Source organism: Culex pipiens, chromosome 1 (assembly GCF_016801865.2).
Source record: "Culex pipiens pallens isolate TS chromosome 1, TS_CPP_V2, whole genome shotgun sequence".
Classification (NCBI taxonomy): domain Eukaryota; kingdom Metazoa; phylum Arthropoda; class Insecta; order Diptera; family Culicidae; genus Culex; species Culex pipiens.
This window is the reverse complement of record NC_068937.1, coordinates 117251815-117279539: the sequence shown is the minus strand read 5'-3', so window position 1 is coordinate 117279539 and position 27725 is coordinate 117251815. Positions and strand designations below refer to the sequence as shown.

General features: G+C 37.6%; 1 protein-coding gene across 2 annotated transcripts in view; it reads right to left on the bottom strand.

Annotated features, from left to right (window-relative positions):
- Positions 1 to 27725, bottom strand: part of LOC120417014 (probable serine/threonine-protein kinase DDB_G0282963) — a 247314-nt gene that overhangs the window by 178593 nt on the left and 40996 nt on the right. The window lies entirely within an intron of this gene.

The following is a 27725-nucleotide window of genomic DNA, read 5'->3' as shown; positions in this document are numbered from 1 at the left end:
GTTTTTTTTATTAATATTTGATTTGGAAAAATGTGTTGGTTTTGGTTTAACAGAGATTTTTTTTAAATAAAATTATTAATAAACTTTTTATTAACCTGTATACACAAAATTACTTATATGACATTCATTATGCAACGTTATAATTCAATAAATTCAATTTAGAAAAAATAGGCTTCGCGTAACCAATGCATATTTTTCTAGTTTTTGTCTTCCTACAAAAAAACGAGAACTTTAAAAAAGTAAAATAAGAAAAAATAAATAAATAAATAATAAAAATATAAAACAGTACAAATTAACAAAAAAAAATATATTAAATGCAAATGCCCTGTGCAGAAAACCATTGCATCTAATGATATGTCTTAACATGTGCCCTTACTTTGTGTTTCAAAGCACATTTTATCGAGAAATGCGATTCACCAATTGGCCATGAAAACGAGCTTCAAATTGTTCCACATGTGTGTTAATATCATACCTTAACTTCACCTTGGCTTGGCAAGACAAGAGGCTATGCACCTACCAAATCGCATAGCGATTTCGATCATCATTTTTCATTAAAAAAAAACAAGCAATAATAACAACAGCAGGTGGTTTGCCTCCCCGCTTCGCTATGTTTCACTTTCTTTTGGCACGAACTTCAAGAGATTAGCTTAACCTAGTGAACCACTTTTTCGCTCTTCAATACCTGGCGCGATATTTCGCACCTGCGATTGTGGCTTGACGTTTGTTTTGCAGTGAAACTTTACTGTTAATCAAGGTTGGATTTCGTAATTTACATTGTATTTTGATTATTTTCCAAAAAAATGTAATTAGTTGAACAAATCGGCAATTCAACAGACACATTTTTGTGATTATTATCCTTTCACAAGTCATTAATAACAAAAATATTTTTACCAGTACGACATTCTGTTCATCTGGCAATCAATGCCAAAAATTCCAACGAAATTCCGATGCAGTAATTAATTCGCGAGAGACACGAAACAACACCACCCACTTGATTGCCGTGTGTCGTGGGCCCAACTTGTCAGGGGCAGTCGCAGCTTCTCATTAGACTTGAGTCCGGATATAACCCTCAGCAGGATAACCTTAACTTAAAGTGGCAAATTGATATTGAGTTGTTTTTGTTTAGATGACTACAACCTTTTGATATATAAAACAAAATTCAACAAACATTTAGATCTTGTTTAAAAAATAATAGTCTTATAAAATTAATCATAATAAGTAAAATAAAGTGAGAAAAACTAATTTTAACTAACAAACGAATCAAAGCGAATAAACTATAAAAATGTAAAAACTATAAAAAGAGTTAACAAAAGTAATCAAAAGATGTGCACCGTGCCCACCACCTTCGTGGAGATAAACGAGCTTTCCCAAGCTTGAAGTGCCCGAAGTACACGCGAGGCTCCGCCACCGCACCCGCAATTAAGTTGAATTTATTTTAATTAATTTTCAGTGAAACGCTCGCGCACAACTATACGCACACACACACACACACACAAACGAATATCAATTATCACGTGATTATGGCGGTCGCACACGAAAGGATATCTCAGCAGCAGTAAACCAAACTGACGAAGTGAAACAGCAGAGAGGAGAGAATCGAAAGGGAAACCGACAATGAGCGTGAGTCGGCTCAAGTCGGTAGTATCGCACACGAGCACTAATTAATTGATTGAGGGGGGTTCGTGTGTGTTAAAAGCTGGGAACGAGATAAACGAAGTAACGCAGGCTCATTTCCGATCTCTCGGTTGAGCTTTCGTGTGAGGGGCTCGAGATGGTGAGTCCTTTTGAGGTGATACAATAGCGGGAGAGTCTATCTAAGTAGTGATAAAAACAAGATTTACATTTAAAAATATCCTAAACAAAACTAATTGAGAAATGGCAAAAATCAAAGTTAAAAATGTGTCAATATTTTCAAAACGGAATTGCAAAAAAAAAAATTGATATTTTGCCAAAACAGCATAATTATAAATAGAAAAATGTTGAATTCTTTTAAACAAAAACTGATATTTTTTTTATTCCTTTAATAAATTACAAAATGTTTCCTAGTTGGAAAAATATATTTGAATAATGATTAACCCTAGTTTACCAACTGAAAGAAGGAAGAATAATTTCAAGGTATTTTTTAAGGTATAGATTAAAATATAAAAGAATACTTTAACTAAGAAGATTTGAATAAGAGAGCGGTACATCGTTAAAATGAAACTATATTACGAACTCTAATTTTATGTAAAAGTATTAAAAGTATGAAAGCAACATTAGTCCCATACAAACCATCGGATAATTCGAACTTTCTAGCCGAGCTACCGTGGCCGTGAGGTTACGGTTTTCGCCTTGTAAGCGGAAGGTGATGGGTTCGATTTCTGTCTGGCTCGGCAAAGTCAGATCCCTTAAAAGAATAAATCTGCTCACTGCGAATACTGACCGATAGGGGATGGGATTCGACAAGCGACGTGCTGTATTTCCAATCCAGAGATCGTGAGTTCAATTCTCGTACTGGGATGAGAAAGGCTAAAAAAAAACTTCAGATAATCGAAACATCAGATAATAGAGGCTTCGGGTAATCTAGCCTGAACTGTATATATAACTTAGATATTCAAACAAAAAATAATAAGAGAAAAAATCTAGATTACTTTTTCAAAACCACCAATCCACCATGGGTTTCCTATGTACATATGACCTTTTGAAAAAGAAAGCGAGAAGTAATATATTTCATTGAAAAATGCTTACTATTAAAAAAACAAGAAGTTGATAAAGTAAGTATGAATAATCTTATATTGAAATCAATATTTGATTGGCTGCGCTAGGGTTTAATTAGACTAGACCAGGGGTGCCCAACCTTTTAGTCCTGCGGGCCAGATCTGATGTTTCTGAAGCAGTGGCGGGCCGGAGCTAATATTTGATAAAAGTTGAAGAAGTTAACACATTTTTGTTCAATTTTTATTATTGGGTTCTTTTAGAGAACATAAATAAAAGAACTAGTGTTGCAAATAAGTTTCCTAAATCTTGATTTTAAGAATGAAAAACAAGGATAACATTCAAAAATGAGTTTATTTGAGTTATTTTAATTTTTGTTTGTTTAAAATTGTTTAGTTATTGTTTTTAACAATTGCAATTTTTTTTAATTTTAATTTCCTCAACACTACGATATAAAAAATCAATGAGACATGATAAAATTTATTCAAACGAAATTTGGGTTCGAATATCCCTTTTAAAAAACAAACTTTTTGCGTTTTTGTGCACCTTAATTCAAATATTTTAAAAAATATTTTAAAATGATTTTAAACACAAACTAAATTTAAAAAGTGTAAAAAATATGTATTAAATCATTTCTAATTCGTTAAATTCAAGGTTTATGAAAAAATATATTTTTGCTCTCTTATTTCATGCCCCATTGAGACATTACTTTTATATTTTTAAAATATTGGCCGCGATCTATTTTCAGTATGAATAATTTGCCTTGCTTCATTAAAAAAAAAAACTTTATCACTGAAAAGTTGTTCTGGAAAAATTCATTAGCTTTTGCTTACTTATTTATTTAAAAATATAGAAAATAGAAAAAAACTTCGATTTGAAGTAAACACAGTAAAAACCGAGAAAAATTTAAATTTAGTGTCTTTTTGTACATTATTGGACAACAATCCAAGTTTTTTAATAAATTTCACACTTTTACGAAATGGATCATTTTGTTTTCTTGCAAAATTTTTCAGTTTGGAAATATCGATGTAGAAATTACAAGAATTAAATTCAAACATGAAGAATGTTGTTACAATATTATAAAATTTGATGTTAAGATTATATGTTTAATTCAGACAATCAATTTATTTATTTAATATTTTATGAGCAGCCTTAAGGACCGGTCATAGAATTATTTTGAAAAGCCGTCGCGGGCCGGATGAAATGGCTTCAAGGGCCGGATCCGGCCCGCGGGCCGGACGTTGGGCAGGCCTGGACTAGACTAAGATGGACTATACTAGATTGGAACAAAACTTGATAAATACCTAATTCAAAAAAATTGTGAGACATAAAATATTTCCCTTAAACTCAATTTAAGATTTTTTATATTAATACAATGAATTCTATTTCAAAACTATGGTGCGTAAATGACCTTTTTTTTTGAAAAAATTGAATTAAATAAATTTACATGTGACGAACGACGAGCGAAAAACAGACAAGGAATCAAGTATTAAAAGGAGACCAAGAATTCAGAATGAGTCTCGTGCAACTCAATATTCACGTACAAACAGCTAATTAACCAACAGTGAATGTACCAAAACAAAATAACAATAACTATCAAAAATCGATCTTATCACTCATGTAATTCTCATTTACCCTACCAACGCAACGGTCATCAAGCCGTCACCCCCAAAACACCCGCCAAACTCCCACGACTCCTGTTCCGCCTGTCAGCCAGCGAGGCATTCGGTTCCGGTATCGCGTGCCGCCAAAGCTTTACTCAATAACTAGTCCTGCCTGGCAGGCAAGCGTCTCACAAACGCATTACGAGCACTTCTTCCTTCCCACTCAGACACCCAACAGCGATCAATCTTCTGTTTCGCTTTGACTCTACTAAAGCCAGCGACCCCCGATTTCAATGCCAAATCCCCACATCTCACTCACTCACACACGAACCCGCACGAGTACACGCAGCGCGCGGTAGTACAACCCGACACGAACTCTGTACGCCGCTATACGAAGTTAGTACGAGTCATTAAAAAAAGAGAAGAAAAAATATACACCCCGCCGCGCCTTCACACACTGAATATCGACGGAAACGTCCGAGCGTGTCCTGCGTTCTTGCCGGTTCTGATTAAACTAAACAAACCGCCGGCAGCAGCCAACAGGAGGCTCCACCGTCGTCAACGGAGGCTTCGGTCGAGGAGCTCTCCAAGTTCTTCGTCGTGTCTCCCCTGTGGGCAGCGCAACTCCTCGACGTTCTGACCGTCAAAGCCAATTGAGCGAGAACGCTTTTCAATGTTGAAGGCATCGGTGCAGAACTTTGAAGTCTCCTGGTCGTAGTTTGCGGACGACCCTCCTCGTAAGATTGCAAATCAACCAACTTCAGGACTAGAAGATCTGCATAAGGTTGAATCTTACTCATCCATCATACGCGAGAGTGTGTATCGAGAACGTCTGGAAGAGAGCCACCAAGGCTTCGACGTGACAGATCTTCCAGAACTCCATAGGGTATAGGCAGGTTAATTCGGCAAACAGATAATTTCAGCGAAGATCCCGGAAATATCAGAATTTGGCTCGTAAACTATTGGTTTACACTTATTTAAACATAAAACGCATTCTATCAAATGACCCCCATCATCCCCTAATAGCGCCACCAAAGACAAACCAAAGTAAACAAAACCACTCCTTCCAGAGAATCTCTCGGGTATACAGAAAGGAATGATGATCTGCTGAGTGATGGGTTGGTGTTCAAATTTATGAACCCACATACACACCCAACGCAACTCTGCCTTCTGAATATAACGAGATGGGCGAAAAAAAATCAAAAAGAATGCTCAAAATGAGACACAAAAAAATAACAAAGCAAAATTACTGCAGCAAAGTGCCGACTGATGACAAGTCGGGCTCCATGCAAGTGTTAGTATGTTTTGGGGAAGACACGAAATATTAACCTGCGAATGACCAATTTTGTTCTGGTTTCATTATACTTATTCATTAACGATTAGCTAGGACTACTTTTTATATTATTTATAATAAAAATAATAAATAATATAAAGCCCAAGTGGTATCAAAACATTCAATAAATAACACCTAAGCTTCTATCCACCCCGGGTTTCGAAAATTGACGTCCTTTGGATTGTGAGTCCAACTGCCTACCAGCGACTCCACCGGGACAGGACCCAGGGAGATGAATCCTACACCTGCACTAAGCTAACGACCTAACCTCTTGGTTAGACCGGGGCTAGCTAACATTTACTTCTCCGGAAGGCGTGATCAGACAAATCTCGTCTTGAAAAATGTCACCGTGACCTTCTGGGATCGAACCCAGGCCGACTGGGTGAGAGGCAATCACGGTTACCCCTACACCACGAGTCCTGACATAACGGCCTAATTGCCATGACCAAAAATACCAATCCTGAAAGTACTCTTCAGATTCTGACCAGATGGTCGACCGGGACAGTCACCCCTTCTCAGCGGCAAGTTGAGTAGACCGAATAAACATTTGTTAAATTCGAAAGAGTACCTAATAAAGTCTTCCCGAAGTCTTACCGGATCACAAGTTTCACAACCGACACACAGGACCACATCCGCTACGATGTACGTCAACATTTTTTAACATTTTTTCGAAAAGTAATAATTTTCGATACTCTTTTGAAGCTTGACACTTATCTTGACAGCGAATAACATTCAATCAAGGAAACAAACTTTAACCTGAAAAGAAACTATCAAAGGGTGTTTTTCGCAAAAAAAAAAACTTGAAAAAATCATCCTTTTGGAACTTGTTAAATAAACCAAGCATTAAATGCTTTTTCACTTTCCGGATATAAAATCATCGGGCTCTAGTGATTGTTTATTTAACATTCAACGCATTTTGTCAAAAAATCAAATAGCTATCACGATCGAGCGAGTTGTGGCGCTATAACCACGGCAAATAGTGTCCAGGGCATTTGTGGAAATACAATGTCCCATCCCAGAGGATCCCGGAGCACCAAAACTTCTTAGCATGGTGCTCCCAACGATGAATTCTGGAGTTTTTTTGAAAAGGTGAAAAGGTCCAATAAACCAAATTTCCAGTTTTTGCTTTTTGGGTGTTTTTCAAACCGCCTTGAGTCAGGGGTATTAAAAAACACCAACACAACTGAAATTTGGTTTATTAGACCTTTTCAAAAAAAACTCCAGAATTGCTATAACTAACAGGAACGTGAGTGGGGGATCCCCACGTTTCTTCCTCCCCTGTAGATTCAGAAATGCATTGTTGTTTGAACACTCGTGCTCAAACTCAATCCAGTTCGCAAATCATCTTTGCGGTTAACTTTACGCAGTTGGCCTGGTCGCTTTAACTTTTGTGATGATCCAATGCAATCTAATGCAATGGGGCATTGCAATTGTTAATAATAACAAGAAGCGTTAATCAACCTGAGGCATTTTCCAGGATGTCCTCGAAAGACTGCGCTAGGGTTAGATTAGATTAGATTAGATTAGAAAATCAAATAGCTATCACGATCAAAAGAACTCTGAAAATTGAAAAAGTTCAGTGATCAAAATTATCTATCAAGATTTGTCTGTGGTTGGTCACTTTTTCGTTTGACACTTTTTTAGTTTGTAGGGGAAATATACCAATATTAATCACACTAAGCCGTTCGCCCAATTCTCATCACTTTTGTCGTTTTCCGCTATTAAATCAACAATTTCAAATGTATTAACAATGAAGAGTTGCTTGCTTACTTTAATTTGAGCTATTTATTACTTTGAAACAGTTTAAAACACTTTATTTAAGCTGTCATTCATGATCAAAGTGCTGATAGGCCGATAATAGAAATAGGCTGAGAAACGGTATAGTTCCCCTACCCCGTTGGTTGGCCAAAGTCAAATTAAAAAGTTACGAACTGTCACTTTTTACACGGCGCTCACGCACACTATCAAAACAAGCGTTTAGTAGTGTGTGTGAACTCCGTGTAAAAGGGGTGTCAAACTAAAAAGTGACCCCGTTCGTTTAACAACAGTTAGTGTCAAACCATTGGGGAGTGTTTCGCCGAATTAAAAGGAACAACTCGTCTCTTTGTATTCACACTCAAATTATCATTTAGACCAAATGTTACAATGATGTCAATGGATTTTGGAAGTTTTTTATTATAAATATGATCAGTCCGAAAAAAGTCAGTTAAAGGTTACACTAAATGAGTAAAACAGTTGTGCAGAGAAAGGCAACAACCGCTATACTTTTTGTAAAAGGGTTTCTCTTGGTTCCTTCAGCTTTTTTATTAGAGGACATTGCCTCTAGAAGCCACCTAGTAGAGCGGATATAATTTTCATAGTCAACATTTTAATAAAAAAAAATTAATGCTTTTAGGACAAACTGATTTAAAAAATGATCAATTGGTCATAAGAAAAACAAAAACAATTTTCAAAAATTACGAGTGAAAAATGAGCTTTTTTCAAACATTAAAAAAAATCGGCACCACAATGTCTGGTGTCTAGCCGACGAAACCACACACACACAACCTGATGTTGACAGTCGCAGCCATTTTTAAGGACCTGGTTCTCCCGACCACACAGTTAAAAACAATAATTCTATCGTGAACTTTGTAAAATAATCTGAATGAGCTAAATTTTAAAGTGTTAGTTTTTTTCTTTTTTTCATGTAATTTTATCTCAATTTTTGAGGAATATGTTGAATCATACATAAAAATGTATAAACCTATGAAAACAAAAATCAAATAGCACTTTTTTTTTCTTGTCGTGTCACTTTACGTGATGTAAAAAAAGGTCATATTTTTTAACTGTGCACCAGGAGAAACCAACCAGGGAAAATCAACGAAGTCACTCTGGCACGCAAAGCTAACCATTCAACGAGGACTGAAGGAAAGAATAACGCATATCATATTCATCGTGTGGTGTCCAGCAGGTTACCATTGGATTCATACGACCAACTGACCAACAAGCGCCAAGAGCAAAAGAGTATCGCAGTGATGTAGAAATGGCATGGTTTGGGATTTGGTTTCACTGGAATCTGATGAGGACCCGATGCTCTCAAAGTAGCTTCCGGAAAAGGCACAGTTTGGAGGTTTGAAGTGACATTAGGTATTATATATTTTAGGCAACATTACGGCCAACTTTATTGAGCTATTCAGTGTACTTCTTCCCGAACATGATACCGATTAGTGTCACGAAGATCGAGTCTACGACCTGTCGACTGAGCATTGCGTATTTTAAGGGCATGTGCTTAACGACATAATTTTGACACAATTATAAGGGGGAGAACAATCTTTGTGAATTCTTAAGAAATGATAGTTTTTTGTCTGAACAAGTTGATATCGTCGCCATCGTGCTAACTTGTCGTACGTGCATTTTGGGCCAAATTGAGTTAAGAACGCAATTTTGTGCAGCTCACAATGCCTCACCTTTTGACCTTCACAGATCCCCAAAATTCGATTTCAATCCTGAGATATTCAACAAAAACCGAAAAAACTCCGTGCATTTTTGTCACTTTACATATGATAGTAGTTTCAATCTTGTCGTGCTATCTTGTCACTCCATGAAAATTGATGTAAGTGCGACAAAAGGCCAAAGGGATTTCAGGCCAGGAAAGTCAGGATGCGTTTGTCGCACGTACAAGCTAGACTACCGTAAACATTTGTAATTATAACTCGGGACTCCAGCAACCAACTTCAACCAAACTTTGGGACAATGCACAGAATGGTGAGCCAAACAAAACGTGTTTGTTCTTGTTTACATTGCGTGCTCTCGTTTTTGAATATTCAAGGTCAAACATTAAAACGCGTTTTTCTCGGAACGTCAAAATGGCGGGTGCGACAAGATAGCACGACGACGTCGATATGTTAGGTTAACAGAACCTGAATTATAAAAATAAGAATAAATTCAATTTAAAATACACATAGCCTAATATTTTAGTTTAAATGAAAACAGTAACAAGTTTAAGTAATTTGGAGGCTTTCAGTGATCCAATAACTTTGTTAAATAACTATTCTTGCCACTCCAAGCAATCCTTCGCAGTACCATTAATCGTAACGTAATTTACGGGCCCGATCCGACTCGCCATTATACGCACCAACTGAACGCAATATGTCAATCCCACCTTATGCTGATCGGATAAATCTCGCAAGCAAACTTCTATGGAGTCATCAACAAACACCTATGGACGGACACCTGAACTTAGCAGCAGCAGCTGCCACCACAGCCAGCGAGTGAAGCCAGAGCAGTGAAGGGGGTCTAGAAAATTAGATAGAGGTCAAGTTTATCCGATTGAACTTGAATTTGACGGAACCGGTTTGCCAGCGGCAACCCTGGCCCTGGCCGTGCCTGGCCAAGTTCAACGCTTTGCGGTGTGCGACGACGACGACGACTCCGCTCTGGAGTTGTTTTGGAATCTCTCAAACAAAAAAGCCAACGACAGAACATCGCAGACGGCAGTGTCAAGGACAGACTACGGTAGCGACGACGCGATTAGAAGTACAATAGAGCGTAGTCCGTCGAAGAGTCTTGTCGAGATAGTGCGCAAAGTTATTTATAAATAGACCTTGGTCCGGGGTTGCACGATAACGGACCGGGGCTCCGGGAGATTGTCTTATCTGGCAGCATCTTGTCGACGCGGAATAACCGCAGCTATTCAAACAATTCAGACTCTGGATGGAATGCAAGTACACCACGAGACTTCCAGCTGATAATAAAAGCACGGTACTTACACGGGATGTTACAGTTGCAATACTGTTAACGTGAACAAGCATTGATCAGTGATGATAATCTTACCTGGAAATAAAAAGATAAAAATCATCATGAATAACCCAACTTTAAATGATAAACCAGATTTGAGTTAATTATGCTACTCCACTCGTAAAAATCCAAAACAAGATCCTAAAAACGGACAACATCCAAACAAATCATTATCCCGATCCCAACCAAATTAGCGCGATCACAACAACTCATCACTTCTGAGCAATTCCAGGATTAACCCAAGCCGACAACGTAAAACCCTCGCAAAAAAAGTGTTAAAATGTGGCGCAGCTTCCTGGGAATTTCCGCACTTTATCCCAATACTCGAAAAGCACTCAAAAGAGGAGGAGGTACAAAGTTCGATAAAACATGATACGGCAAATTTCGGTTTATTCAGCTGAATAAGCTGTCATCGGCACGAGGCGGTGGCACGATCTGTCAGCATGAGTTGCAGGGGATAGATCGAAAGTTGTAAACAAAGTGTTTTTCAACACGATGTTATGATTCGAGTAATTTGCTTGATACGTGCGTCATTCGGGAGGTGTGGTCGTAAATGAAGCCATTTTGGTTAATGAATTGAAGTGATGGAAATTTCAGCGTTGTACAAAGGCAATCATAATCAAGTGCAATTTGAAAATTTATATTTTTTCGTATTACAAATAAGAAAGTGAAAATGTTTGCAAGATCAAGCTTAAAGACCTTCAAATGTTTTTTGATACAAACTAAATTATATTTAAATACAGTCCAGACATGATTATCCGAAGGCCTTGGAAAAAAATCACTTCGGATAACCGAATCACGAAAAGAATATTTTTTTTTTTCGTTGCCTTATATTTGTTTGTCCAGCAAAATTATGACCCCTAAACTACGTTTAAGTGATTAGGCAGCAAAACATTGAAAAAATGCATTTTATTTTTCAAGAAGCAATCAACTATTCAAATTTGACTAAAATGGAGTGGCAGAGCTCGAATTTGATGTTCAAAACAAAAAAAACAAGAAATAAAACGAAAAAATGTTTTGTTCGTGATTCGATTATCTGAAGTCCCATCCAAACCTTCGGATAATCCTTATAATGTATGAAAACCATTTTTAAGTTTTAACTGGATATAAACGTAATGGAACAAAACAAAAAAAAATCAAATCAAACTATTTGCTCTACAGCAGAGTTTCTCAACGGGGTACCGGGCCTACTTGATTTACATGGCAGGGGGTACCAGCCTAGAAGAAGGTTGAGAATCGCTGCTCTACAGCATTGCCTTGGCGTTCTCGAATGCAAGATTCCTACTCAAAACAAGGTGTGCGAAGGCTTGATTGTTGGACAATTGCAAACTTGTTTTTACACTTAAGCTTGCATCCACCCCGGGATTCGAACTGACGACCTTTGGATTGTTAGTCCAACTGCCTACCTGCGACTCAACCGAGACAGGACCCAGGGAGACGACTCCTGCACCTGGACTGAGCTAACGACCTAACCTCTAGGTTAGACCGGGGCCAACATTTACTTCCCCGTCCGATGGAAGGCGTGATCAGATGAGAGGCAACCACGCTTACCCCTACATCACAGGTCCCGGCTAAACACAATTTGTTAAAAAAAAACTTCTAAATTACAGTTAAAACCTTATATTTCCATGGACAATTAAACTTCCCAAATTATCTTCTTTGGTTATTCAAGATAAGCTACAAAATTCTCGTAAATTTGACCTGATAAAAAGTGTTGATAACTTGATGGTCGTTAAAAAAAATAACAAATTACTATTTTAAAGACGTGATTTTGATTCGAGATACACGGAATAAAACAAATCCCGAAATAGTTAATTGCATTCATGAATTTGAGAACCGCGAAGAAATATATTCATGATACACCATACTCATCAATAAATTTCTTAGTGGTTCTCAAATTCATAAACAACAATTCACAATTTAGGAATTGATTTTGTTCTGTGTATGTCTGAAGAGACTTCACCCAAAAGCAATTTTGGTCGATCTCGAGATATCGTCAAACCTTAAGTGAACTTTGTATTTACATAAACACGCGTTGCAAGTTTTACAGTTCGCATTATGCGTGTCAAATTTGCTAAATCTCTTTCTTTCTTTCATTATTAGGAAATTATGTTTAAATGTGGTCTATGAAATTTTCCAAAAACTTTGATTGTAATCTGTTGAATAGTTTGATTTTTAATTTAAGGAAAGCGATCCGCGCATCCCAAGATCCCACGTACCAATCGCATTATTGACCTTTGCCAGATCGCCCATCACTCAAAGCGTAGGGGAGAGTGGGGAGACTTGATCTCAAGCCTGTATCTCGTCAGCATGTGGGTAAAACAATTAGCTTTGTTCTAGAAAGTTGTGCGAAATTGACTAAAACCCATTGTAGAAAACAAAGAAAAAAATTAAAAAATGTTTGGATTGAGTTACACACATTTTTCTAAGAAGTGCTGCAAAAAACTTCCAAGAGATCTTTTTTCTTTGTTTTGATAAGTATAGAAAACACTCAAACATTATTCAAAAAAATATTTTTTATACATGAATTGTTTGATAAACATATCAACTATTTTTATACATGAATTGTTTGATAAACATATCAACTCCAAAACCCTTACGCATTTGAAAAAGTTTAAAAAAGTGCATTAAGGGAAACTTGATCCCTGCATTTTTACAGTCACTGGAATCAGCCTCAAGATTAAATAATTTGGCTGGGTTTTCGTACATAGTTTCCTTTAATATAGTTGTACATAACTAACTGCAGTTTTTCAAAAGTTTTGTAAACAAAAATTACCAGCTTTTGTAAACATGCTCAATTTTGGTCTAAACAAGAAAATTTTAAGTTTTTAAATATTTTACATGCTAAACATGTTATATTTTGAACACAAACGTACAGGTTTAATGTGAAATTGCTGTATCTTATAGAAAATTAAAAGTTTGGATGAATAAGAAACATTTTGCTTAAGATTTCTTCAAAATGTTGAAAGGGGGATCAAATTACCCTCAACATTTTGAAAATGCCGGTTTAATTTTTTTTAAAAAAAGCTTGGCATTATTCGAAGAGTTTATCTGATGAAATACCCTTATCAGCCAAACATAGTTGAATGTTTAGGCTTTCAATTCATGCAAAAAGATCCTAGTTTTGTGAGAAATTGACAGAGTTATGTGCGATACAAAAAAGGGGATCAAGTCTCCCCACTCTCCCCTACACGTCACTCCACATGAAATAAAAATTATCAAGTTCGCGGTTGGCCTTTTAATTCTTTGAACTGAAACAATGCCCAATATCATACAAAATGGACCGAGGTTGAAGACCATGTTGTCCGTTGATCATTTCGCAACATAACCAAAACAACTGCAAAAGCTGCTGCTACAATATGCGATATTTTGCAAGTACATTAATAGCCCATAAACCAGATCGGACCGATTAAAAGTGCAGTGAGAGTGTGTGTGTATGCAGTTTTATTGCACTTATAAATTGTTCGCCACCAAGCCAGCCAGGACACGAATTGAGCTGCAACTCTTGGACGGTGGTCGATTGCGACCCGACTGATGGACAACCACCACAAGATTAATGTTCCTCTCGTGGTCATCCACTAAGCTCTGAGAGTCCTGGCATTTTGCCTAAAATATTGAAGCGAACTCACACGCAAGACAGTGGTGTAGGTCAGGGATCCAAGGAACCCGATTAATTTGTAATTTGTATTTTTAGTTCATATCAAAAAATAGATTTTTTTGAACCTATTTCTAGAATTTTTCCAAAAAAAATGTCTACGTGGTTTATGAACGGCCAATGTTTAAAATAGTTCAAAAAAATAACATCAGAGAAGCTTTTTTTTTAAATACACAAAACTTTTCTTTTCGGGATCTAAACAACTCCCCAAAGAAACGTGAATTTGATAAATATCAAAATCCCAAAAAATGGGTTTCCCATACCAATTTATATGGAAAATTTAATCGCTTTGCGCAAAGTGAGAACTAAACCAATCGGTCACAAACTTTGGGGAGTTGTTTAGGGCCCCAAAAGGAACTGAAAAAGTGCTGTGCTGGAAAATAGTTTTTGATATTACACCCTAATGACCATTTGTTTAAACGAATCATTTTATTTCAAAATTGCTGTCTTAATCATGTCCTCTTGAAAGGCAAAACAGCATTCTTGTCATCACCTTCCAACTTAAAAGTCCTGACCACCACTGTCGCCGTCACCGCCGCCACTGGCGCTGGCTTGGCGCGCCTTCAAGATTGATGGATTGTCCAGCCGATAAGTGCCCACTAACAACTACGGCCAACCGGCAGCCGGTCATAATGAGAAATTGTCCACCGCGTTCCTTCGCGATATCTCAACGCCACTGAAGAACGTTACGTAATCTCCGATACTGACTGCAGGCTCTCGGAAGGTACTCGCCGGATAAATTGTCTATAACTAGACGACCTCCCCCGAAGGGAAAACTGTAATTGGTCAAACCAAGAACACACACACACACGGCCGTGCCGGTTGATTCGTATCGAAGTTCTGCACACACAACTCAACACGGGCGCGCGCGCTTCAGCGGTCTCAAGGAGTTGTTGGCAAAGAAGGTACTGGCAGAAGGTGGGTTTGAGCTAAACGCTCGCGAAATTTGTCCAGATGAACTTGACCACTCCATAGATACCAGCTGCAACACCTTCGCGATGTCCCCCGGCAGAGATTTACGAGGTGCCACAAGTTGCTAATTGAAGGGGAACCTTCACCGCGAGAAAGGCCTGCCGCCGCCATCATTAAGCGGACCCCAAGGGGACCGAAATTCCCGACAGAGATCACTTTCAAACGGTGAGATGGCAGAATTTTAACTCTAAGTGGTTTGTTTTGGCCGGAGGATCTTTCCGTGGAACAGATTGTGGTGGAACGGTTTGATCAAATGACGCAAATCGTTAGGGGCGCAATTGTAATTCAGAAATAAGAGCTGATTTGATATGGTTGGGAATGATCTGATGATGATCCGTATCATCATTTTTAATAATCAGTTTTCAATAACGAGGGTTTAAATACGGAAAACCCCTCAAGCCTTGATTGCATGACAGGGAAATACAGACTATTAGACAGACATTGAAAAAAAAAAACTCAGCACATTTTTCCATCCAAAATTCAAGAAATATTTCTTAACTTAATTTATGTGAACCTTCACCTCAAACAAGATCAGGTCAACCATTAAACTTGAACCTTGAGCGCCTCAACAAAACATTAAACCATTTGTGAGCAAAGATTTACGGTAAATGTAGCCCAAGGGTAGCGAAACCTAATGTACTCGACATTGTCAAACTTGTTCATCCAAACCTGGGTGCAGAATAGTTGTCCGCAAAACGGCCTCAATTTAGGACTGTCAAAGTGGAACCAACTTACTGTTTGAAAAATGATACCAAGAAGTGGCAAGTATTGTAATCGATCTATGATTTATTTTTTTCAGGAATAAAAAAGTCGAGGGCGTCGAGCTTTTGAGGTATTTGAAGTCAACAAATTTTGTGAAGGTAATTTGTCGCTAACATTTAAATAAGCGCTATGTTTCACGCAAAACCTATGTTTATGAGGTTTTTTGAAATGTTAGTGACGAATTATCAATAGCTATGAATGGCACCAGCTAAATAATATTGAAAAAACTTACTCTGATATTATCACTGCGCTTCAATGATACAAAATCACGGAACTTCCATTCGGTTGCTTATCAGATTCATAAAATTCCACCCACTTCTGACGCAATTGTTCGTCACGTGGAAAACATAGATTGACTCTTTTGGCCGCCCATCATTTAGTCTACGAACAAAAAAAGCGCAAAACACTTAATTTTTCAGCGAAAACTTTAAAATCAACAGATCCAAAATGTTTCAAAATAAGTCACTTCAGCAGCAAAAAATATGTCACGCTTGAGCTTAAACATAGCCTTCTACTTTGTTTATGTTTACAGCTGTAGTGCAGTTGTATTAGTGAAGAGCAGTAGGGATCATTCGGAAATCACGTTACGCATTCTGTCTTTTCAGCACCCAGATCCAAACCATCAAAAGCGCGCGCACCGCACAAATGACATGTCGCACAGTAAAACGCATTTTGTTTTCGTCGTGGGACAAGTGTCACGTAAATTACTGCATTGCAGCCACAAAAAGTGTTGAAAAAAAACTGATTACGGTCAATTAACCAGTACTTGGCTGGTTCAAGGGTGGATGCTCGTAACGGTTAATGTGCGTTTTTTGGTCGTCGCTTTAGTGGATGGAACTGAATTGCAATCATTTGACAAATAAATAACGTCGACCGTTGCCAAAATTGGACAAAAATGTCACCCTCAATATTGATTTGAAAAATCAGGGAACAGGATTCTGAATATATAAAATCAAATCAACTTATTCGCTCTACATTCGACCTTGGCGTTCTCGATTGCGAGATTCCTACTCGAAACTAAGTGTCCGAAGGCTTGATTGTTGAGGCAATTGCAAACCTCTTTTTACACCTTAGCCTCCATCCACCCCGGGATTCGAACAGACGACCTTTGGATTGTGAGTCCAACTGCCTACCAGCGACTCCACCGAGGCAGGACCCATAGAGACGACTCCTGGATTGAGCTAACGACCGAACCAAAAAAAAAATCAAATTATTCGCTCTACAGCTTTGCCTTGGCGTTCTCCGACCGAACGACCGGACCCTTTAGGTTAAATTAGAGTCTCGAAAAATGCCACCGGGACCTTCTGGGATCGAACCCAGGCCGACTGGGTGAGGCAACCACGCTTACCCCTACACCACAGGTTCCCGGCAAATCTAAATATATTTCGGCCTCAATTACCAGTGACTACTGGTGAAATTTGTAATTTAGAGTATCTTTAGACATATTCATAAAAAAAAAATTAGAGATGTGTACATGAACGCCGTAGTAACATTTCAATAGGGGGAATCTGCATTTGTAAACAAGCAGTCTATCCCTTTCGCTCAAGTGACAGTTCACGTAGTTCACTGCTTGTTTACAAACGCAGATTCGCCCTATTGAACTGTTATTACGGAACTCATTGGATTTCAGCACTTTTCAGACGAAATATCCTAATAAATCTAAACAAAACTCGCAACATTTTGGAAAAATCCTTTCATTCATAGTGCCAAATATCAGACCTGCTGTTTTATTTTTTAATTTCAATTCAATGTTCTCGGATAAATACACCGTGTACAATACACAAAAAGTTTATTTTTATTTTTGCCTTCGTCACCTTACTGAGGTAAGGCTTTTGTAGGCCTAGACGACTTCCTAGACCCACATTCACGAATACATATCAAATGAGAATCAAAAACTTAACACATGAATGTGACACATTCTGCCTTCTATCGGATGTAGAAGTAAAACGTCGGTTAACCTCCAGACACCTAGAAATGAGCAGAAATTTGCAACAGAGACCACAAAAGACCCGGGGGTCGTTAAAGTGGATTACTTTGCTTTTACATTCTCCGGCAATGTACACCAAAGGATGAAATTTTGAAAAGAGTGTATGAGCTATTTGGATATTTTTCCTCGATTCTAGACTACTTGAAGCTTCAAAAATCAAAATCAAAAAATCAAATTATTCGCTCTACAGCATTGCCTTGGCGTTCTCGATTGCGAGATTCCTACTCGAAACTAAGTGTCCGAAGGCTTGATTGTTGAGGAAATTGCAAACCTCTTTTTACACTTAAGCTTCTATCCACCCCGGGATTCGAACTGACGACCTTTGGATTATGAGTCCAACTGCCTACCAGCGACTCCACCGAGGCAGGACCCAGGGAGGCGACTCCCACACCTGGATTGAGCTAACGACCTAACATTTTTATGTTAGTCCGGGGCCGACATTTACTTCCCGTCCGACGGAAGGCGTGATCAGACAAATCTCGTCTCGAAAAATGCCACCGGGACCTTCTGGGATCAAACCCAGGCCGATTGGGTGAGAGGCAACCACGCTTACCCCTACACCACGGTCCCGGACTTCAAAAATCATAGTTTCCATAAATTGATCATTTGAATATTATTATGTACAAGTTGGTTAAGTTAAAGTGATAAAATCAACATTTAAAAAAAAAATCTAAAAATTCCTTGTTTTCCGCAAATTAAAATCCAAAAATTATTCTATTCATTGCATTTTGTAGGTTTTTAGATGTACTCATCGGAAATGTCATGGATTTGCAGTTTATCTTAAGTTAAGTATTTTTTTCAAACTAGAATAAGTTTGCCATTTTATTGCTTTGGGACCATCCATAAACCACGTGGACCCCTTTGGGGGGGGGGGGGGGTATGGGCATTGTCCACGATCCATACAAAAAAGTTTTTTTGTATGGACAATTGTCTACGAGAGGGGGGGGGGGAATAGATTCACAAAAAAGTGTCCACGTGGTTTATGGATGGTCCCTTTGCAATGTCACGAAAAAGGGACAGTTGTTTATGCCAACAAAAAAATAAGCATACGATCATTTTGATATTTCGGGTGCTCTTTGTACTTGGAAAGAGCTTTCGCATGCACCCTAGAGCGACTAAATTTATTGTCTAGGTCCAAAGTTACAACAGGTTGAAGTAGGCCAAATTACAGTAAAATTCACTAAACAATAAAAATCACGTGATTCAACTGTTTTTTTTTTTAAACTTTTGTTACATTGTTGTTGGACGAACCCTTACCTAAATAAGTTGTATGCAACGTTTAGTTGTTCGCAGTTAAAAATTTTATGTTACGCAGGTGAACAGTTTTATAATTACCTGAAAATAAGTCAACAAAATAAGTTACGTTGTTTATAGATCTCCCCTTATGGGGTCATCAACAAACAATATGGGCACTTTATTTATAAATTTCAGCAATCCTGAAAACTTAAAGCTCCTTCCCTCCCTTCTAAAACGTCCACGTGTTTTGTAAATTGCAACTGAAACCATTCAAATATAAGGGAGTGTTCTTGCATTACGTAACAAAACATTAAATGTTGCGTCTTTTAATTACAAAAATTTTGGTGCCCAAACATGTATAGGTCATCGCTAAAATTTTAAAGTAATCGCAGTTTTAGTGAAAAAAGTTGATTTTTTGCCAATTTCATCATTCTCGGGTTTTTGTGCGCGACGCGTCGAAAAACACGGATTTTATTTTCAAAAAATCATATCTCAGAATCCTGTTAATGAACTCTTCCCATTTTTTTTTATGTTATGTAAAAATGTCCGGGGAATCCGATAAAAATATTATACATAGGCTCTTTGGTCCAGACACCGTCAAAACGGCATTTTGAAGTTTCATACGACCTTTTCATATGTTAGGCTAGATTTTTGAAATTTCTTACTATTTTTCTTTGAAAGGCCAACTTATCATCTTTCATTTGCGAATGAGACAATTGAAATCGGTTAAAATGGCGAGGAGTTATGATTTTTCGAAAAAAGTGGTTTTTGCGAAAATCGACGAAAATTGCCATTTTTCAGACCACCCTAACACGGCGTAGGTCACTCTAATGGTCAAACAAAAAAATACGGGTGTAATTATTTCGGCCAGGGAACCCCCAGAAAAATTTTGAGCCCAATCCGAGCACTTCTGTTTTTTTTTTCCATGCTGTTTTCGTGGGGAATTGCTGTATTGATGATTTATTTTCCACAGTTTGGTCATGAATTATATTGATCATACAATCAGTACAATTTCCAAGCTAAACACTTTTTTAATCGATTCACTTTTACGTAACCACTTAAAATGTTCAGTTGCACAACGATTTTTTTTTTCGAGATAAAATTAAACACACCCCACTTGTGTTTGCCAAAGTGTGGCAAAACATTTTGCTCAAAATATTAAAACAACAAACTGTCGTCCAACCTCGGTAACAGTTTGAACAGTTGTACCGGATATACTACATAATTCACAAAAAAACTGTAGAACAAGCTAGTAAAGTCATTTGACTTTTCCTGCGAAATCTGATACCTTCTCAAATAAACATGATTTTCAAAAACTGCAGTTACATCCCAAACTTATGGGTATTGTATTGTATTTAAATTAAAACTGGGTTGACCCGCGTTTACCAGTTGTTTGAGAATTTCAACTTAAGCTAATATAAAATTAGACATGTTTTCATGAAATGAAACTAGATTTGTGTCCAAATCGTGAAAAAATATAAGTTCAAAAACGGAATATTACAAAACATCAGCTATGGCTCGAAACTATCTACAAATTCATTAGGTCTGATCTGTATCTTTACTTTTCACCATAACTGTCAACAAGCTGCACCCCCAGCTAGCTGACCCGCCACGTCTTGACCATGAAAGCATCAACCGCATCAACACGGACCACTGCAAAAACCTTGAATTTTCCAGGCATCAGTATGTGCAGACCTGTTCAAACGCAGCCCATCTACGTCATAACCAAACACCACCAGATTTGTTTTCACCACATAAAAAAGCTCTCCAAAACACCCCGGAATCTTCCGCGAAATAAAATGCAATCTGCACTTTGGCAGAAAACGCACCGCTTTAAGTCACGTGTCTGCATCGCGTTAACTTAAAAGTTACGTCCCTATCTCGGCTCTCGCAAGTTGCATCAGGCACTCCCTTTCAAAGAAACGTAGCCGGTTGAGCCGGTTCCTCCCGCCGCTCGTGCAGTGACGTGCGAGCAGAGTAGCAGAAGCTTACGTCTTTCTTTTAATTACCACCACCGGGCACCTTCGAGGCACGCGGAGATGACATCCATTTTAATCCGAGCCTTCACTTAACATGGTGAGAAGACTGTTTAGTTTTTAAATCATCATTATGATTATTTTATTCCACATTTATTATTATTATCGCCGTGCCAACAAAATTTCGACGAATTTCTAAAAAGTTTCAAATGAGTTGCCACCCTGCTCATCAGCTGAAATCAGCGAGCTTTCGCCACCTTTCACGTGGTTTTGCCTTAATAGGTGCGGCACAGACACAGTGTCAGTGTTGTCAAACTACTTCCAAGAAGTGAGGAGACCTCTCTGCAAAGACCTTGGTAGTGGACCGCTATGTCCGGACGCGACGCGACCCCCACTCCGGAAGGGCTGAAAATCAACCCTTTTCGAGCTAAAGGCCATCACGAGGCCGAGGTTGAGATTTGCTTTGGCAACGACTGGATCGGGGGAGCACTCCTCTCCTCGTTGGTTGTTGAAGTTGTTTGTATTTGCAGGCAGGCAGACAGGCACGCGACCGGCATCGGCAAGCAGATATCGAAGCACCCGTAGTGCCGCTACTCACCAACAGATGGCCGTGAATTATTCTAAGAGGGTGCGAAGGAGCGTGTGCGACTTTTGCAATAACTTAAAGACAAAAGTGTACTGAAACAGTAAAAATAAGCATTATTTGTCCGATTTGATCTTTATTTTGGTAGCGTTAGTAGCAGGTTACAAAAAGAAAAAAATCAGCACAAATCGTAGTTTTTTTTCTATTAAAGAACATTTAATTTTTTCAAATATATTTTACCAGCATTTCCCTAAAATTTCTCAAAGTTTGATAAAATTTAAATGACAACCGTTTGAAAATTGACCCAGTTTCATCCCTAAAAAGAGTGACATTGAGTAAAATGAAACTAAAATAAAAATAGGATCAAAACAAGGATTCCAACGATGCAACTTGTTTGAGGGCATCGTAATGGGATGCTTAAAACAGCTGCCAAAATTACATGATTTGTGCTAAAAACGTGATATTTTTAGCAAAGTTTTCGCAACATGTCCCTAACACAACCTTTTAAACAGAAGCTTCATTGGTTGAAATCTAAGAAATTACAAAAAAACCGCGTCACGTTGACCCAATTAATAATAAAACAAAAAAAATGTGAAAGATGATTGAAATTCAGTAAAGAATTATTCTTGGTTTTCAACAAATAAAAATAAAAAGCCGTTGTTGAATAACTTTCTTGAATAAAATCAACTTGTTTCCACATTTTGTCATAATCTGGTTACAAAACATTGACAAACACTCAACATTGAAACAAATTGACAACAAAGCATAAAAATGCAAGTTTGTTATGTTACAACTGCTTCAAATCAACGCTAACCACCATGTCGCCATAAACCAGACTCTGTCATTTCAACGGCTACGGTGTAGCCAAAAATATGCAAATTACTATGCGCCGTTTATTGAATGCAGCAGAACGATGGTTGGGGGGACATTTCGAGAAATTTTGCGGTCCTCGACATAAAACCGGTTCGTCGAATTATTTCTGGCGACCATCTGGAAGGAATAGCACGATCGCGTTTTTATGCTTTGTTAATTTATTTTCTTGTCTGTTTGGTGGTGAATTTACGAGCGAATGGTGTCGCCGACTAGACTAGCAGTTCCCAGAAATCCCGACATGGTCAACAATTCATTAATCATTAAAAACGGCATCCATTACGTATTTCTGGAACGGACAAGAGATTGGAGTTGCCCTTCCCCAGAGCGGTTTTGTTTTTGGCTATACCCGAGCAGACGGAAATAACTTGGGAAGGTCAGTTTTTGATATTGTGAGAAGATCGAAATATGTTATTGGGATGATCGGATTAGTTGTTAAAATAGCAAAAATCAATAACAAAGATTTGTTCGAAGAATAACTTAAACTGTAATTAATTGTAAACCAATAACACAGAAGGAATCATGAAGGAATAACAAGATTTGTTATTTTGTGCGGAGAGGTGGAGCAGCATAATAACAAAAATTGTTGTTGAACTGGTATGTCTCCATAACAAAAAAAAAGTTATTGTTTTGGTTTATTTGCCATTTGCAAATAATCCTGCAGTTGCCATAACTCTTCTGTACTAGTCCGGGCTGCAGAGTCGGGTTCCTTCAAGCGACTTTGAATCCATACTTTGAAGACAACTCAGACGCTGACCGGTGCCGTCTCCGAGGTCTCACTCCAGCTCGAACTTCAACGTCAGCTCCTATTTTCTCGCTTTGTGAAAATAATAACAGTTTTTGTTATTCACATTTGAAAAATTCTCAATAAATAAATCAATTCCCTTAGAGAATATAACAAACTTAAAAAAAAAAACAACTTTCAAAAGTTAATTTTATCAGATTAATTTAAGCTTAAGGACCCCATTTCATGGTCAAATAAATGACCACGATTAAATTGGTCAAAATTATTCCATAGTTCTAGCCAATATTAGCAAAGTCCCTTAGAGGGTATATCAAATAATTTAAAAAAATCAACTTTCAAAATTTCAACTTTTTAGAATAATTTTAGCTTAAGGACCCCATTTCATGGCCAAAATAATGACTCCGACGAAAATAGTCAAAATTATCCCATAGTTCTAGCCAATATTAGCAAAGCCCCTTAGGGGGTATATCAAATAATTAAAAAAAATGCACTTACAAAATTTCAACTTTCTAGAATAATTTTAGCTAAAGGACACCATTTCATGGCCTAAATAATGACCCCGACGAAAATGGTCAAAATTATCCCATAGTTCTAGCCAATATTAGCAAAGTCCCTTAGGGGGTATATCAAATAATAAAAAAAAATCAACTTTCAAAATTTCAACTTTTAAGAAAAGTTTTAGGTTAAGGACCCCATTTCATGGCTAAAATAATGACCCCGACGAAAATGGTCAAAATTATCCCATAGTTCTAGCCAATATTAGCAAAGTCCCTTAGGGGGTATATCAAATAATTATAAAAAATCAACTTTCAAAATTTCAACTTTTTAGAATAATTTTAGCAAAAGGACCCCATTTCATGGCCAAAATAATGACCCCGACGTAAATGGTCAAAATTATCCCATAGTTCTAGCCAATATTAGCAAAGTCCCTCAGGGGGTATATCAAATAATTTAAAAAATCAACTTTCAAAATTTCAACTTTTAAGAAAAGTTTTAGGTTAAGGACTCCATGTCATGGCTAAAAAAAATGACCCCGACGAAAATGGTCAAAAATATCCCATAGTTCTATCCAATATTAGCACAGTCCCTTAGGGGGTATATCAAAGAATTTTAAAAAAAATGTACTTACAAAATTTCAACTTTCTCGAATAATTTTAGCTAAAGGACCCCATTTCATGGCTAAAATAATGACCCCGACGCAAATGGTCAAAATTATCCCATAGTTCTAGCCAACATTAGCAAAGTCCCTTAGGGGGTATATCAAATAATTAAAAAAAATCTACTTTCAAAATTTCAACTTTTCAGAATAATTTTAGCTAAAGGACCCAATTTCATGGCCTAAATAATGACCCCGACGAAAATGGTCAAAATTATCCCATAGTTCTAGCCAATATTAGCAAAGACCCTTAGGGGGTATATCAAATAATTAAAAAAAATCAACTTTCAAAATTTCAACTTTTAGAATAATTTTAGCTAAAGGACCCCATTTCATCGCTAAAATAATGACCCTGACAAAAATGGTAAAAAATATCTCATAGTTCTAGCCAATATTAACAAAGTCTATAAGGGGGTATATCAAATAATTATAAAAAATCAACTTTCAAAATTTCAACTTTTTAGAATAATTTTAGCTTAAGGACCCCATTTCATGGCCAAAATAATGACCCCGACGAAAATGGTCAAAATTATACCAAAGATCTAAGTATATTTAACCAAAGAAAAAATAATAACAGATTGTGTTATGGACACTAAAAAACTTTTCCATTTGTGCGATTAATGGTAATTTTATTTCTAAGCCATAATATCAAACGAATAACAAATCTTGTTATTTGGAGAGTTTTTGAAAAGTATAACTTTTCCTCTTATTAGCGTGTTATTAAACATTTTCAGTACAATATCACTTCAATACCAAATCTTGTTATTTTATCAGAAACTGTTATTATTTTTTTTAATTGAAGTTGAAGTTCGGGATAAAATAATAACACTTTTTGTTATTTTAACAGGATTTGTTATTGAAATATTATTAATTTTGTTATTTCCGTCTGCCCGGGTAGTGGTTCTTTATGCGATTGGCAAGCTGGTTTCACAACTTTTTTTGAGAGATTTATATGGATCTATAAATAAGCTTGAGGTGCTGCCGACGGTATATCAATCAGGTTGAATCGAACAAAGATGTTTTTTATTGCAACTAGTTGATTTTAATAGTACATTTTTAAGGTATTGAATATCATCCTCATGTTTATACATATTTTTTGAACATTTATCTTAAACTTAATTTTTTGAAAACCTCTGCTACGTTAGCCCTTGTCCATCTACCCAAATTCACGAGCCCCAAATTGCACCATCTTTCGACTTGACAACCTGACCTCTCGGTGTCACGCGACGACTCTTCTCTGGGTCGTAAAGCCCCGGCAGGTTGTGCCAGTCACGCCGCAGTAACCTACAAAAACACGAACCTCACTCAGACCCATTCACAAATTGCAGGTTGCTGTAGCCTAGCCCAGGTCGATTGTTGTTGTCAACCCCGCTTGGCGAATGCTAATGCTGCTGCCATCAGATAATCGTTTTCACAACATCTCGCGCGACATCGGGCCACGGTTCAATCACCCCACGCTGGAAGGGTCGAGGGTTCGATTCGATGCTCCAACTTAAGGGTTTTGTGTGGCGTATGCAAATCGTAGTACGTGCCTCAATTATTGGTATGGAGAGAGAGAGCGCAACGAAACCAGCTGTCAATCAGCTGGCTCGACTTGACACTGTTTCGACGACGACGACGGTAGACGTGTCCCAGAAAGACTTCGGGCCAATTAAGTGCCCATCGAACTCCAACGAACAAAAAACAGCGACATTTAAATGCAACTCCGGCGTTTCGAATTCGAGAACAACACTCTCAACCTAGATCTAGACCCAGCGCCAAAACTACGCAAAAACCTTTCGATCAAATATGCACGAGCCTCTCCGTTAGCCTGCATTTCTGCGTTAAATTGATCGCACCCCGTGATGAACCCCTTCAAGTTCGATTTAAACCAGATCAAGTGCAAGTGGCTCTTTAATCTGCGTGCTGAATTCGTTCAACGTTGGACTCTTATGCAAGTCCCCCCTTGGAGCACGTGTTGGCCAGTTCAGCTGCTGTTGCTGTTTAAGTTCAAGTTTCTGGTTTTGGCGCGATTTATGCCTTTGAGCAAAACCAAATGAGAAAAGTTACGTAACACGTGTTTGGCACGCGATCTGATCTGACTTGTTGTCACAGTCGCTATCCAGCTAGGTTGAAGAAATTGCAATTGAAGGTTTCAGGCCAACTCTGCGACCCAACTGGTCAGGTCAGGTTTAAAACGAGAAAACTCCACACTAAAATACTTTTGATGTCAATAAAAACTTGACATGAGTGTTTTAGGAAAAAAATCTGACTGAATTGTTTCATTTTTTTTAAGGTTTTAAAGAACATTTTATCAATGTTTTCTTTTGTTTAAACGTTTCCCCAAAACAATCACCAGGATCCCTTCGAAAGATTGGCTGCGCTAGGGTCTGATTAGATTAGATTAGATTTAAACGTTTCCCCAAAACAATCAAAATATATTTTACATCAAAACAATCGACCACAGTGATAGCATATCAATTCCAGAATAAAGGTTCTGATTTACTTTTTTTTAATCACTCTTGTAATTTCATATAATTGGTGATCTGATCCATATAATGTAAATCATGCCCCACGATTTTTTGCAAAGCTTTCAAATGAAATTGCTGTATAAGTACCCATCAAGTTATTTCTATGTTCCTTGGTTTAATTTTTTAATGATTTTTATAAATGGATAGGACAAAACTATTTCAGTTTGAACATTTTTTGGTCAATATTCCAATCATATGTTATTTCCCTGCAAATTATAAAATTTTTGCCAAAATTTGTACATTTCCACGTCGAATCCATCAACGAACTTAGTTTCTACTGGACTGCTTGGATTCCCTGAGTTGGTAAATTCCAATGTTTTGCACTCTGTGGCGTTACATGTGGGACCGGGATTTTTAAAAAGAAGAAATCAGCTACAGTAATACGTGTCATGTAAATTTTTGACTGTAACCCTACCTTCCATGAGCTATTTCGACAAAATATTCAACATATTGTTTCGCCATGACCAACTCTGGTGACCCGTTTGGGAAATCTGCTCCTATTGCGGTGTTCCGGAACAAATATAGCAGGTCATCGGAATGACACACACCAAAGTCTGCGGTCGTATAGGTGTAGGAGTACGACTGCGAGTAACGTCCCTTAAAATTAAAAAAGTACACCCCTATTGGAGCTTTGTTGGCCGTTTTCAACGCCAAATGCTGCTGTACACTTCGGTTCCCAGGGTATGTAATGGTTGACTCAGTGAGGAGCTGTTGATAAATATATTTGTTTATTAAAATGCCTTTTGCTAAACGATACTACACAATCGGCAGAATGTTTAAGGGGTTATATTAGGATGTAACAAAAGAGTCAATTTTGCGAGCATTTTGGGGCTTGATCCCCTAGGTGTTCTGAGCCCGAATCCCAA